Genomic DNA, 14,433 nt, shown 5'->3' on the forward strand with positions numbered 1-14,433 from the left:
TTATCAACATTATTTCATTAATAATAGAACAAAAGTGACCAAGCAAATGTGTTACTATTAAGGAATCATTTTTCTTAGAAACAGTTGGGAATGTTGCTATCCCACAGGATTATATGGTTAGCTACCTCACGATGTTTTAAATTATCTCTTAAAAAGCAATAAAACCTTAGATTCATCATGAGTGTTCACAAATTTGATATTTTCAATGGTTGGCAAATTTGATACGTCAAAACTTGAATTTTAAATTAATTGAAAGTTGATTTTGTTCTTTTTTATTTCTCAATAAAGCAAAAGAAATGGAAGATTTGCACTTGGAAGTGTCATGTGTTAAATTTCAACAAGTCATTTAAAATAATTGCCCTTATCACTTTGTTTCTAATTAAGAGTGTGTTACTAACTTCTTTGTAATGTAAAATAATATTTAATGTAGTTAATCACCTCAAAATCATAGAAAGAATCTATAGCAAATGTGTTAGCTTTTCCTGAATGTTAGGCCAGTTACAACACATAAAAGGTTTTTGAGGGAGAGGTGCAGCTGTCAAGCAAAACTCCAGTGAAAGAAACATCAGTTTTTCCATAGTGATAAGCTTAGGGGAATCCAGTGCTATTTCTTGTCACTTATATCAGAAACTGTGCTTGCAAATTTCCAGGGCTAATTGAGAGCTTCCATCTCTTCACCCCAAACTACCACATTTTGTGTTACTCTGATAGAATATTCACAACTTATCAAGTCTACCATGTTCTTTTTAATAATTGTGACCAAAACTATATATCAGGTAAGATAGAGCTAAATGTAAATAATTTTCTCAGTGAACTCCTCAGGTTTTTCAATAGTTCTTAGAACAATCCACTCTATTAGGGAGAGCATTTATCTAACTGGGTACCTTACTCTTTGTTTACTGGCCACAACTTAAAAAAAGTTTTGGTGTGTAGTTTTGTATATACTTATTTCCATTGTTATTGGCTTTCCAAAGTGGATTTACTACCTACAATGTTTACCAAAGTTTTGTGTATGTACTGCTTGTAGAAACAAAGGATACAGCCCCTCCAAGTAGATCATAACAAAGAGTAGTTCACTTTCTCCCTTTTCATTTTAACTGACAAAAGAGAATATAACAAGGGAGCAGAAAGGATTGTTTATTCTGACAGAAACATATTTTCCAGGCACTACAAAGGCACATTAAGTTAAGTCTTCCATTTTAACACTATGGCACAAGCAATGACTACTGATTTAATGGTTTTGGAATATGCAAATCAACTTTTAAAAGGACCTTCTTTTTCATGTTTCAAATTATCCATCTATTTTTATATCAACAGCCACATTCTCTATTAGCTTAAAAAGAGATTTCCAACCCACTTACCACTCACCGTCATTACTTATTTGCTATTACTACTTAAAGTTATTTGCTATCTGTCTTTTAAAAATCCGGTTAAACTTTGAAAATATTTTAAAAACTATTAGACAGTGTGACTAATTAGGATCAGTGGCTAGACTGTGCCACTACACAGAACGTCCATTCTTCTGCTTTCAGCCTGCACAAGAATCATGTGACTTATAGCAGAGTAAAAAGAGACTCACCTAGCTTCTCCGATATCTCCTTAAAACTAACAATTGAGTTTGTAGAAACTATTTATTATTATTTCTATAATCTCTAAACAATCTTACATGATGCCTACTGAAATAGGAAATATCTACCTTTTCTATTTTAGAATTCCTGGGAGACAAAAGTTTTATATTTTGCTATTTCATCTTTAAAAATCAATTCTCGCATGCATGCTTCAAAATTAGATTTCAGAAGCACACATACACAGACAAATCCAGGGAGAAAGTTTGGTGAGACTAATCTTTTAATAGTCAGAATGTCGCATGTAACTGGAATTCCTGGAAAAAGTACTAGAGAATGAGTGTGCTTCAGATGACATTGAAGAGTTGCCTTTTGATAAATTCACACATAACAGATTTCAGTGGTAAAACCACAAAGGCATCTGCATACACTTCATAATCTGTAAACCAGAAACCCCTGAAAAAAGGTAATACTTTTCTTCTAAAGATTAAATCATACCAAATGTATGTTTTATCTTTTATCTCCATTTTATTACAAGGCATTTGAATGTCTAAAAGTTTAAAATTAAACGAATTGGTGTTAAATTAAAAAAAGAAAGCCAACTAAAATTGTGATGTTGAAGTCTCAGATTCATTAGCCTACTGAACACATTTATATACATCCCTCAAATAAATCAGTTCTTTGTATGCAATTGTTCTAAAGCTACGTGGACTCCAAAATGAGTTCAGAATAATATGCTTTTCTGGGTTCCAAAGCAACTTTTAGTTGCCTGAGTCAATTCATATTCATTCATTTGAGTGATTAATTATAGCTGCTGAAATTGATTTCCTTCTGCAAATAAAGATGAGTTTTTCTTGGGAGCTACAAAATCTTTTAAAAAAGAAAAAATCCCTGAATTAAGCTGCAAGAAAATGTCTGGGAACGCGCGCGCACTGCTCAGTTGGAAAGAAAAGCCAGTAAGTGGCGAGGCAGGCAGGTCAGGGATGCATCAGAAATGCAGCCCTCTGCCTGGAGCACTCGCTAGCCCGGGCCCTCGGCAAAAAGCCTGCAACGTTTTCCTGGGCTGCTCCAACTCGAAGAAAGTTACCTCGGACTTGTATTATGGAAAGTCCTGCAAGCGAATTACAAGATAACATGTGTGGCTAGTCACCCACTTCTACTGTCTCTATACGGTGCAGTGACCCTGTAACCCTTTAGTGTCCAGTTGAGAGAAGTGGGAAGCGGGAAGGGGTAGGAAGAGAGGGGTGGGGGAGGAGACAACATGAAAACAGCCAATTCCTGCTGCAAAATATCCCCCTAGAAGCCACGACAGCCGCCGAAACGGCGGCCGAAGCACCAGCGATTTCTACTTGGGCTTTTCCGCTCTACATACCGCCGCCTCCTCTCCTTAAAGTATTGCTAGGAGAAAGCACTGGATCTGGGAAGCATCTCCCAACTGAGAGATTTTCAATGTAAAGTTGAGAGCTTGGAGAGCTGTTTGGCTCCCCCACCGACGCCACAAAAATAAGGTTTTTAGCTCGATCTAGGTAGCTCCCTAGCGATTCCCCCGGGGATGCGCGAGGTGGTTTTACATTCCCCTTTCTCTCTCTGTTTCACAGGCATCGCGTCCGCATCACCTTCCGCGCAGTGGCACAAAACCCTGTCAGCCCCCTCCCAATAAAAGAGCCACAAACTTACCCTCAGCAAGATAAATCCACAGAGGGAGACCCCTCATCTTTCCCCGGTCCCTTTGCAGTGTTCAAGGAGACAGTTTCCCTGCAACATTCGCGTCAATTCAAATTCAAGCTGAATGGTCAAGTATTTTACCAGTTTCTAGACGCTTTTTGATCTCGCGCCCCATATTCTTGTTTTAGGATTCCACGGAGCTTCCTTTTCCTCTCTCTCCTCTTTTTTTTTTTTTTTTTTTTTTTTTTTTTTTTTTTTTTTTTTTTGTTTAAAGCATCGCACCCCGTTTCCCCGCACCCCCCTTTTTTTTCACCCCACAGACCTTCCAACAACGTCGGTCGATTGATCCTTTTTTATCTCCAGATGCAACCACGATCCACAGAATCTGGGGCCAAAGCACCTCCATGTATCCGACATTCAGGAAGAATAACAAATGATAACAAGTTACTTATTTCGGCTGCAATAGATAATCCTACTATAACAGATTATATTCGATTGGATTGACCTCAAATGAATTCCGGTGCTGATGCCACAAGAAATTTCATGAACCTGTTCGGATATGAAGAAAAACTCGGTTTCTTTCTTTCTTCTTCTTTTTTAAAAAATCGTTTTTTGATTCTGGGTGCACTCTTGAAAAAAAAAAGAAAAAGAAAAGGAAAAAGAAAAATGCAGAGGACCCTGGTTTACCCTAAATATAGGTTTTCTACACCAAATCGGTGCGAGGATGAAAAATGGTACAAAGATACCCCTAGTGGCCAGAGGCGATATTGCAGGGATCTCACTTTTCCCATCCCCTCTCCTCACCTTTTTTTTTTTTTTTTTTTTCTGCCCCTTCAGATAACTGGCTACTGTAGTAGTTAAAGAAGGTTGAACTGCAGTTAACATGAATAGTATATGACTGCTTGAATAAAGCATCTGATGTTTCTTTGTTTTATGTTTAAAGACTGAATCTTCTGTGCTTCTGTCTCCTCTGTATTCTTTTTTTTTCTACAACATTTTCCCCAATGGCAGTTAGTAGCTAAAATGCCAATGTGAGGCAACTCGGTGATTTCAAAGCAACTGTATTTGTTTCCTGAATAACTATCGATCTAGAAGAAGCCTCAATCTTCCTGATATGCTGCTTTTAGAAAAATATTTAAAATTTTATTTCCTTTGAAGGAATATGATTGCGTGTGTGTGTGTGTGTGTGTGTGTGTGTGTGTATTCTTAGACAATTTCTTCTTATTTTGGACTTTTAGTGTTCATTCAGCAAAGCAAGTGATAGTTCCTGTACGCCTGTGGTCACAGAACAAGGTCTAAGAGTCATTACATAGGCCTCAATGTTGCTTACCTGAATGCTTTGAAATTCAATGACCTCAAGATTATCCCTAGCATTTCGGACAGGCTCCAGAGAGAGTCAATGCAAGGAATTTCAGGACTTTGTTTTCCCAAGCACTCTAATCACACTTTGAGGACTTGAAACACAAATTGGGCCTAGTAAACTAGAGAAGTTGAATTCTCTTTCATGGTGAGGGGTTCTGTAGCTGCAAGGAACCCAAGATATTCTTTAACTGACTAAATAATTAAGCCTTTTTGGTGTACAAGGTGTTAAGGAGTCAAAAGACCTTTCTTCTACCACTGGTGTTGCTATTAATTGGCCATGTGACTTCGGGTCATCACTTTTGGCCCACAGTTAATTTTCTATTAACACTAAGGGGTAAACTGACATAAATCAACAAATATACATGTTCCTGGATGGGAGAATCACTATGGTAAATTAACCTATAGAACTAATGTAATTATTAATAAAAACTACTACAACTTTTTTGTGGAACCTGAAAAGTTAATTCTAAAATGTGTTTGCAAGGGCAAAGGGTAAGAAATTATCAATACAATCTGAAGAACAAGGTTCAGGAAGTTCCCATACGAACTATTAAGGCTTAACGTAAAATAACAGTAACTGAGGCAGTGCAGATTTGGTTCAGGGCTAGAAACTAGTCCAATGGAACAGAATAGAAAGTCCAGAAAAATATTCATGCATTTATAGACACTTGATAAATAACTGGTGACATTAGAAAGCACTGAGGGAAGATGACATATTCAGACATTGAATTAGCCATATGAAAAAATGATAATACAAGATTGCAACTTCACATGTATGTATGTTAAGGTGGGTTAAAGAACTAAAGATTCTGAGCAAAATTTTACAACATTTAGAGGGAAATAGCTTTATGATTTTGGATAGATGAGAACAGAAGGGTTTACTAAACAAGATAAAAAAACCAAAGTCCATAAAGAAATTATGTTAAATTTGATATATTAAAATAAAACAATTATATACATCCAATTTACACTCATAAAAGATATTTGCAATGCATATAACCAAAGAAGGATTATAATCCAAAGTACATAAAGGGTCTTATAAAAGATAAAAAATATGATAGGAAAGAATGGGTTAAGGAAATGAATAGTTGATTGACAGAAAAAGATTCTCAATGTCCAATAAGCATCTGAAAAAGGTCCTCAGTCTCCCTAGTTATTAGAGAAATGAAATTCAAAATAATGAAATTTCTGTTTCCTAGTCATGAAATTGGCAGAAATTCACAAGTCCAGCAAAACTTAATATTCATGAAAATGTGAAGAAATTATGGAGCGTATATGATAGTACAAGTTCAGAGAGCAGTTTATCAATAGTTGAACATTCTTATGCCCTATAATCCAGTTTTTCCACTCCTAGAACTATTCATTCCAGAACTATTTGAAAGAGAAAAAAACAGTAGGAGGGAGAAATTATCTAAACACCTTTAGATAAATAATTGGACAATTTGAAAGAGAAAAAAACAGTAGGAGGGAGAAATCATCTAAACATATTTAGATAAATAACTGGACAAAATATTTATAGAATATTCATATACTGCAATAGCAGAAACGGTAACAAGAAAAATGAATGTTACCTTAGCTCCTTGAACTTATATAAATTAATCTCAAAAAATATAATGTGGAGCAACAACAACAACAACAAAGGATGTCATGGAAAGATGTTTATAGAATGATGCCATTTGTATATAAAATTCAAAAACATGCAAAATAATTACATCTATTGTATTTGATCACATACACTTATAGAGCAAACTATATCAACAGGCATGATAATGATAAACATGGTATTCAGGGTAGAGGTTACTGTGGGGAGGATGCCAAGTAAATGAAATTGGAAAGGCACCACCAGAAGCTTCAACTGTATCTATAGTGCTCTATTTATCAGCCTGAATCTTGAGTACACAGGTGTTTACAATATTATCATATAAACTGTTTATATGCTTTAAATATTTTATTAAAATTAAAGATTTAGACTATATGATTTCCATGAATCTTTACCATACTATAAAATTTTCTCATTAAAAAATGTCTATGTGAAAAAAAATTATGAAATTTCAATATTTCATAATGTGCTTTTTATATGGATATTTTTTTTAAAAAACTGTACTGCTGAATATTTCTAAGAAGTGTAAATGGAATAGTGCTTATTTATTTCCATAACTGATATTAGAAATCCTAGCTAGGAAGCAAAAATTACCACCTAAATGGGAAAATGTGGTTGAAATTGAAAAAAATATATATATAATCCTCAACTAGCTCTTTCTTGTATTTTCCTTTGATCTCACAAATAATAATAGGGCCTTTGAAATTGTGAAACAGTCAATCAACTGATTGATTATGTTCAGTCTGAGCAGTTAACTATAAACTACCAAAGCCAGTGCAGCCATAAGCTGAAATTATAACATGAAAGAAAATTCACCCAGAATATTAAAATATGTATGTGAATTCAAATAAGAAGACTTTGTTGATATGAAATATGAGGGCTGGAAATCTCATTTCACAATCACTAGGCATTATATTTCATAATCCATGCAAAAGAGATACCAAATGTTAGAAAAGATATATATATATATACATATATACATATATTTTTTGTGTGTGAGATGGAGTCTCGCTCTGTCACCCAGGCTGGAGTGCAGTGGCGCGATCTCAGCTCATTGCAAGCTCCGCCTCCCGGGTTCACGCCAGTCTCCTGCCTCAGCCTCCTGAGAAGCTGGGACTACAGGCGTCTGCCACCACGCCAGGCTCATTTTTTGTATTTTTAGTAGAGACGGGGTTTCACCGTGTTAGCCAGGATGGTCTTGATCTCCTGACCTCGTGAACCGCCCGCTTCGGCCTCCCAAGAAAATATATTTTTTATAACTCAGTTGAGCAGTTAATACTATTCCATGCACCCTGGACTCAGGAAAAATGCTTGAGTTAATTGTCAAACAATCAACTTTCAACTATTCTGAATAGATTTCCTGGAAATAACCAAAACAGATTTGTGATGAGGAAATAGTGGTATGCCAATTTGGGGAGAAGAAGCAGATGTACCATTATATTTCTGAAATTTGGAGAGGTTGACATTCTTTCAGCAACCACTTGTTGAATACCTCCTGTATACTGGGCATAATCCAAAGTATATCATAGAAGAGTTGATTTTAAAACAGCCAACCACCACAAACCCTTAGTTTCCTATTGATGTTTGATTTGTTGATTGTAAATGGCCATTACTATTATAAATTAATATTTCAGCATCCATACTAAACAAGTATTAGATACTAATATAGAACTGAAGGTTCGTTTTTCAGTGTATTTAAGTGTAAACTGGGTTGACAGAGTAAGGTAGTCAATGAAGAAAGAGGAGTAAAAGGAGAAGTGAAAGGAGAAGGAGGGATAGAGGAAAGGTGTTTGAGGATAAAAATGTGAATCGAATTCATTTATCTCCCGGGTGATTTACTGACAGAGAGGATAGAAACATACTTAATATTTGTATCCCTCATGATACAAATTATTAGTAAATGACTGACTTAATAGATCAAACAATAAAACTAGTTGCTATATGAAGAGAATAAACTCTCTAATGAAGAGAATCTCTTCATTAGATGGGCCTGCTAATTTCTTCAGAAAATGAAATCAATACAGGAGGGAAGTAAGAATCAGTATAATAATAATAATGGAAATAAAAGACCAAGATTGGCAAACCCGAGCACTCTAGGGCATTCCAATTCAACCGTGTTATTAAAATTTCAGCTCTCATAAAAAAATGTTAGAATTACATATCTTATTTTGGTTTCTATACCAAATAGAAAATGATGGATTGATTAATACCAAATGGATCATGTGAGGAAATAGCATGGTTTTCATAACAAGTAGATGAGCAAGTATTTCACTGTTGCTTTTAATACAAAAGAGTTATTGTGGGAAAAGAGTTTTTTTTTTTTTTTTTTTTTTTTAAATGTTATAAACGCACATCTTTTATGACCAGGTCAAATCAATTCAGTTCTGGCTTGTGATAAATGTTTTAGGATGTTGTGAAAGATTGCAGGTCAGTGTCTGAAAAAGAAGAAATAACCTAAATATTTCATGTACCCCATAAACATATATACCTACTACATACTGACAACAACTTTTAGAGATAATTTTAAAATTCTGAAGCTGGAAATAAAATAAAACAGAATTGTAAAGCAAGTCTGGAGGAAAAAAATCCTCTACTATCTTCAGAACTCCCCTGATGGAACCTCATATTATATGCTCAAGATTTGAATCTAAATGAACAATTGGGAATTATGAAAGAAAAAAATAAAAAGTGTTGCAACACTGTAAGTTCTAACTACTGCAAAGGTGACTGTTTACAAAGACGTTCTTTCTACTGGGAAGAATCTACTCCCACAATCCTGCTTAATTAGAAGAGATGACTTAAAATGCTTGACTGGTACTGACTATATTTCAGATACATATTGGGAGAACACACCTACCTGGATGCTGAATATACCAGATGTATCTTTATAGTCCATGGAATACAGACTGGTAATGGAAGCTAAGGAAGTGATGAGCAAGACTAGACATTTTGTTTGTATATTTATTTAATTATCTTGAGACCTGGTCTCACTGTATTGCCCTGGCTGGAGTGCAGAGGCATGATCATGGCTCACTGCGGCCTCAAACTCCCTGGGCTCAGGTGATCCTCCCATGTCAACCTCCTGAGTAGCTGAGAATGCGGGTGCCATGCCATCAAACCAGGCTAATTTTTGTATTTTTTTTCTAGAGACAAGGTTTCGCTATGCTGCCCAGGCTAGCCTTGAACTCCTGAGCTCAAGTAGTAAGCCCACCTTGGCTGTGCTGGGATTACAGGCATAGCCACTGTGACTAGCCAAGACTAGATATTTTAGCATGAGACTGCCACTTTTGAAATGGGGCTTTTTCATCAATGTTGGTTAGAGATGCTAAAAGATATTTACAGAGGAACTCTTAAAAGGGTTTAAATCAGAAATAAATCCAGATTTTTCAAAACAAACTTAAATAATTTTGACTTGTTAAAAACTTTCAAATAATGGTGCCATTATGCTAATAATTAAGATTGTTTTCTTTTAGAAAGAGGTCTTTTTTACATCTGTAATTTATACATTTATTTAATTGATAAAATTGAAAAATATAGAAATTTCCAATTTCAAAGGTTTTAGCTAATAATAGCATAATGCAATATTTTGCAGAATATTTTCTTCATATTTGAATGTATATTTGTGAGGTAGTATTCACGCTGATGCTCTAATAACCTCTGAGCAGGTTCTCTTGATATTTTGGTGGCTTTTAATTCCATAGTACCATGATTGATTTTGGCATGGCAATGTAGTTTAGAATGAGTTAAATTGTATAAAATTATCTTAGATATTTAAGTATTGAAAAAACACAATCAGGAAACCATCTTATTAAATATCATCTATTAATGTTTATTGTAAAATATTAGTTTATTTGAGTCTATGTTTCCAATATTAGCATAATATACTATAAAATTTGACCTAATAGGATGGAAAACCACATGAAAATTAATATTCCATAGTTCAAGATGAAAAGAGAAATTTTTACTTATATCCCAGTGGCTTTGACATCTCATTGACTTCACAGACAAGAGTTGGGCACTCTTTTTTTGGATAGGATTTTATGCTAATTACATAATTAAACTTGAACACCAGCCTGAATTTTCATTATTGTTCAATTAGCAACTTCATGAGCATCTTCTACCTGTCCCAAAATATTTAGTTCCATGATTTCCAAAATATTAAATAAAGGAACCCTTAAAATGACCTTCTCCTTCTCCTTCTCTTCCTCTTCCTTCTTCTCCTTCTTTTTTAGAGGGAGTCTCGCTCTGTCACCGGGGCTGGAGGGCAGTGGCCAGATCTTGGCTCCCTGCAAGCTCCACCTCCCGGGTTCATGCCATTCTCCAGCCTCAGCCTCCCAAGTAGCTGGGACTACAGGCACCCGCCACGACACTCGGCTACTTTTTTGTATTTTTAGCAGAGACAGGGTTTCACATTGTTAGCCAGGATGGTCTTGGTCTCCTGACCTCGTGATCCACCTGCCTCGGCCTCCCAAAGTGCTGGGATTACAGGCATGAACCACCACACCCAGCCTAAAATGACATCTTCCAAAGGAATGGTTATTTCTCTGTTTTGTCTCTCTGTCTCTATCTATCTATCTATCTATCTATCTATCTATCTATCTATCTATCTAAACATTAATCTGTTCCTTTAGTTAATCTTTGATTACTTACAAGAAACTGAGAAAATACATCACAAGTTTTTTCAAAAATGATATATTTTTCTAAGATCATTTATGTTTGGTTTTAGAGTTTGCTTTTGCTTGTATGTGAATAAAATTATTTCTGATGACCTAGAAACAAACAGTAGAATGATTTTGTTAAACAGAATGACATAACTATGTTACATTCAATGCATAAGAAATTGTTCAATCTTCCAGCCAGCATAAAATTCATGACTCTCAGCCTTTTCTTGTGTCCTCTTCTCTAAAAGTTTCCCAAACCTTCCCTAGTGATAAACAAGCTAACAAATGGTGGATTTGTTACCAAAAAAAAAATAATTTTTGACGCTTTATTTATAAATTGTACTAGGAGGAAGGGAGAGAAGGAAAGCAGGACATGGTAATATTTCAGACATAGTTGTTTACACAGATTAAGCAGAAAAGGTAATGTCAAAATAGTTCAAAGCCTGATTTGTTATGTCACAAAATAGATAAGACTATGAGGATAGATGCTTTACATGTTAACAAAGTATACTCATTATATGATGGAATAAGAATATAATTCTTGGCTTATGTGTAATACATTAAACCAACTCACAATTCACATCCTCATCATTCGTAAGTCTGGTGAAGCTACAAGAAATACCTTATAGCTGAAATTCATCTTACAAGGGCTCAAGCTAATCATTAAAACAACTAGAGTATATTTGAACAGTGGCCCAAAGAACTGCACTTTTAAAGTTCCTTCATAGACTCACAGACTCCTTTCACTAAACAGAAAAAGCCCAAGAAGATAAGTGACTTAACTAAGAGCACATGGAGGTCAGCAGCATCACCCAGATGAGAAGCCATTGTGCCATGCCACACCTGACTTGATGCTTCTTGTGATTGTTTATTGGTGTTACAGTTTCGTTGATCTTAAAATACAGGACCACAACCAAAATTTTAAAAATGAAATTAACAAATCAAGAAAGAATATCATTAAATATACTTAATACAGTAATTGGAATAATACCCTCCACCCCTCCCATAGATGTCTTAATTCCTGGAATCTGTGCATATGCCACTTTACATGGCAAAAGGGACTTTGCAAATGTGATTAAATTGAAGATCTTGAGATGCAGAGATTATTCTGGGTTACCTAGATGGGTACTAAATAATCACAAGGGTTTTTATTAGAGGAAGGCAGAGGGGTCGGGGTCAGAATCAGAGTAAGAGATGTGATAACAGAAACAGAGAAGAGAGAGAAAGAGTCAGAGAGATTTGAAGATGCTACACTCTTGGCTTAGAAGACAAAAGAAGGAGCTATAAGCCAAGGTAAGCGGGTAGTCTCTAGGCAAGAAAATGGATTTTTTTCTAGAACCTCCAAAAAGAACACAGCTTTTGCCAATCATTTTTGATTTCTGACATCCTAAACTATAAGATAATAAATTTGTGTTGTTTTAAGCCACTAAATTTGAGGGAATTTGTTATAGCTGCAATAGGAAACTAATATACTTAATTACAAATATTAAATTAAAAATATTAAAAATATCCTGGGAATAATCAGTTCTGTCCATAGAAACACAATGTGAACCACATAGGCAATTTTAAATTTCCTAGCATCCACATGAAAAAATGAAGAATCAAGTTAAATTAAATACTTTATTATATTCAGCTCAATATGTCAAAATATTATCATGTCAACATATAATCAATATTAAAGACTATTATTGAGAAATTTAATTGTTTTCATATAAATATATTCAAAATCCAATGTATATATTATATTTAGAGCACATTTCAACTTGGAATAATTCCTTTTCAATAGCTCAATAGCCATATATGGCCAGTGACTACCATAAAGAATAGTGTAGCTTTAGATGATAAGAAACAAGTTAAAAAGAAAATTTTACATATTATTCCATATCATTCTAAATCTGTGTCACAATCTAGATAAGGAATCACAAAGGCTTCTATAAATTATCAGTATGGTTTTACAGGCAAGTTTCTGATAACTTTGTATTTGAGAATTATATTTAAAAAGAAAGATCAGAAAAGAAACGAAAGTTAAAAGAACATGAAAGAAGAGAATGATTACCTAATGATACTCAGTTGACTGGCGTTTGTAAAAACGCCAGCAATAATAGAAAGAAATTTATCTGGTATTTTTAGAAGAAAATGATAGCCAAGGATGGGATAAGAATAACATTGCTTGGGACCAACTAGATAATATGAGCAAATGACCAAGAGAAAAGCAAAACTATTACATCTCAGCTCCAATTTCTTCATAGGGAAGAATGGTGCTTGAACTGGAAAAGAATATGATGGTGAGGAAATAAGAAAACCTGAAGGTAACTTAAATTTGTTTTAAGATTTCAGGTACAAATCTGTTACCTAATTTAGAACACCAAAAGTATGTGAAGAAGTGTTCTTGGAACTAACATCTATTATTTTTAAGTCACCACAAAAAAGTGCCATGAAAATTAATTGTCCTAGTTTTCAAACAAGATTCCAGCAACTGAAGTTCACCGATCTTGGCATTAACTAAAATTCTAAAACTGATGCTCATACGTGTTTGCTAAGTGTAAAGTCACCATAATTTTTGTTGTTGTTGGTTTGCTTAGAATTACTGGAGCTGGGTGCAGTGGCTCACACCTGTAATCCTAGGGCTTTGGGAGGCCAAGGTCTTTGAAGCCAGGAATTTGAGACCAGCCTTGGCAATATAGTGAGACCCAATCGTTTTAAGAAATAGCCTGGCATGGCAGCGCAAGACTGTGGTTCTAGCAACTCGAGAGACTGAGGTGAGAGGATCACTCAAGTCCAGGAGTTGGAGGCTGTAGTGAGCCATGATTGTGCCACTACACTCTAGCCTAGGTGACAGAGTGAGATCCTGTCTTTGTTTTTTAAATAATTATTGGAGTGGCAGATCAAATGTGTCATTTGCATTGTTTATCTTAACTGCATCCAAGGGCTTTTACAAAAGTCACCTATAATTTTCTTGTGGACAAAGCTATGACATATGGGCGAAATGATGGTGTAGTTGAATAAATCCTTTAAATGTTGAACAATCATTCTATTGTAGTATTCAATATATGTTCTCTCATGTTATCGTCTCTATTCCTTTTTTGAGGCATACAATTCATAAAGGAATTTGTTTTGTAATTGGGCTTGTCCATTAAGTATGTTAGTTTCATGGTAAATAGGAATGAGACACTTTAGTCAGGAGCCTGCCTTAGATTACAGACTTTACATAAATTATTTAAAACCATCAACTGCTTTGGAATTAGTATTTTCAATGATGCTTTAAAAATTATTTACTAATAAAGAGTTTAATTTAAATTATTTAAATATTAAATTTTAAATTGAATTTCAATTCAATTTAGTCAAAGTTTAACATCTATTTTCTCTCTGTGTCCTCAGTTGAAATAGAGAAGTCAAGATCTTATATTTGGGTTACTCCCTGCTACACAAATATTTCCATTTAATCAATTACATTTTTGTTATCAAAAGGTATTTCTTATAGACAGCATTTAATTGATTTAAAAAGAACTTTACCTTATAAAAAGAGCACATTTAATAAAAACTTCAAAATTTCTTTTTTTTTTTTTTTTTTTTTTTTTTT

General features: G+C 34.6%; 1 protein-coding gene across 5 annotated transcripts in view; it reads right to left on the reverse strand.

Moving 5' to 3' along the window:
- Positions 1 to 14,433, reverse strand: part of LOC108528500 (neuroligin-1) — a 924,470-nt gene that overhangs the window by 732,184 nt on the left and 177,853 nt on the right. For 2 of the 5 annotated variants that reach the window (XM_017870336.1, XM_017870331.1), the window contains exon 1: positions 3,243 to 3,440. The exons of the other annotated variants lie outside the window; for them this stretch is intronic. The gene's annotated coding sequence lies outside the window, so the exon portion shown is untranslated. Of the gene's footprint in view, positions 1 to 3,242; positions 3,441 to 14,433 lie in introns of those variants that run through there. 5 annotated transcript variants of the gene reach the window in all.

Source organism: Rhinopithecus bieti, unplaced genomic scaffold (genome assembly GCF_001698545.2).
Source record: "Rhinopithecus bieti isolate Rb0 unplaced genomic scaffold, ASM169854v2 scaffold_5007, whole genome shotgun sequence".
Lineage (NCBI taxonomy): Eukaryota > Metazoa > Chordata > Mammalia > Primates > Cercopithecidae > Rhinopithecus > Rhinopithecus bieti.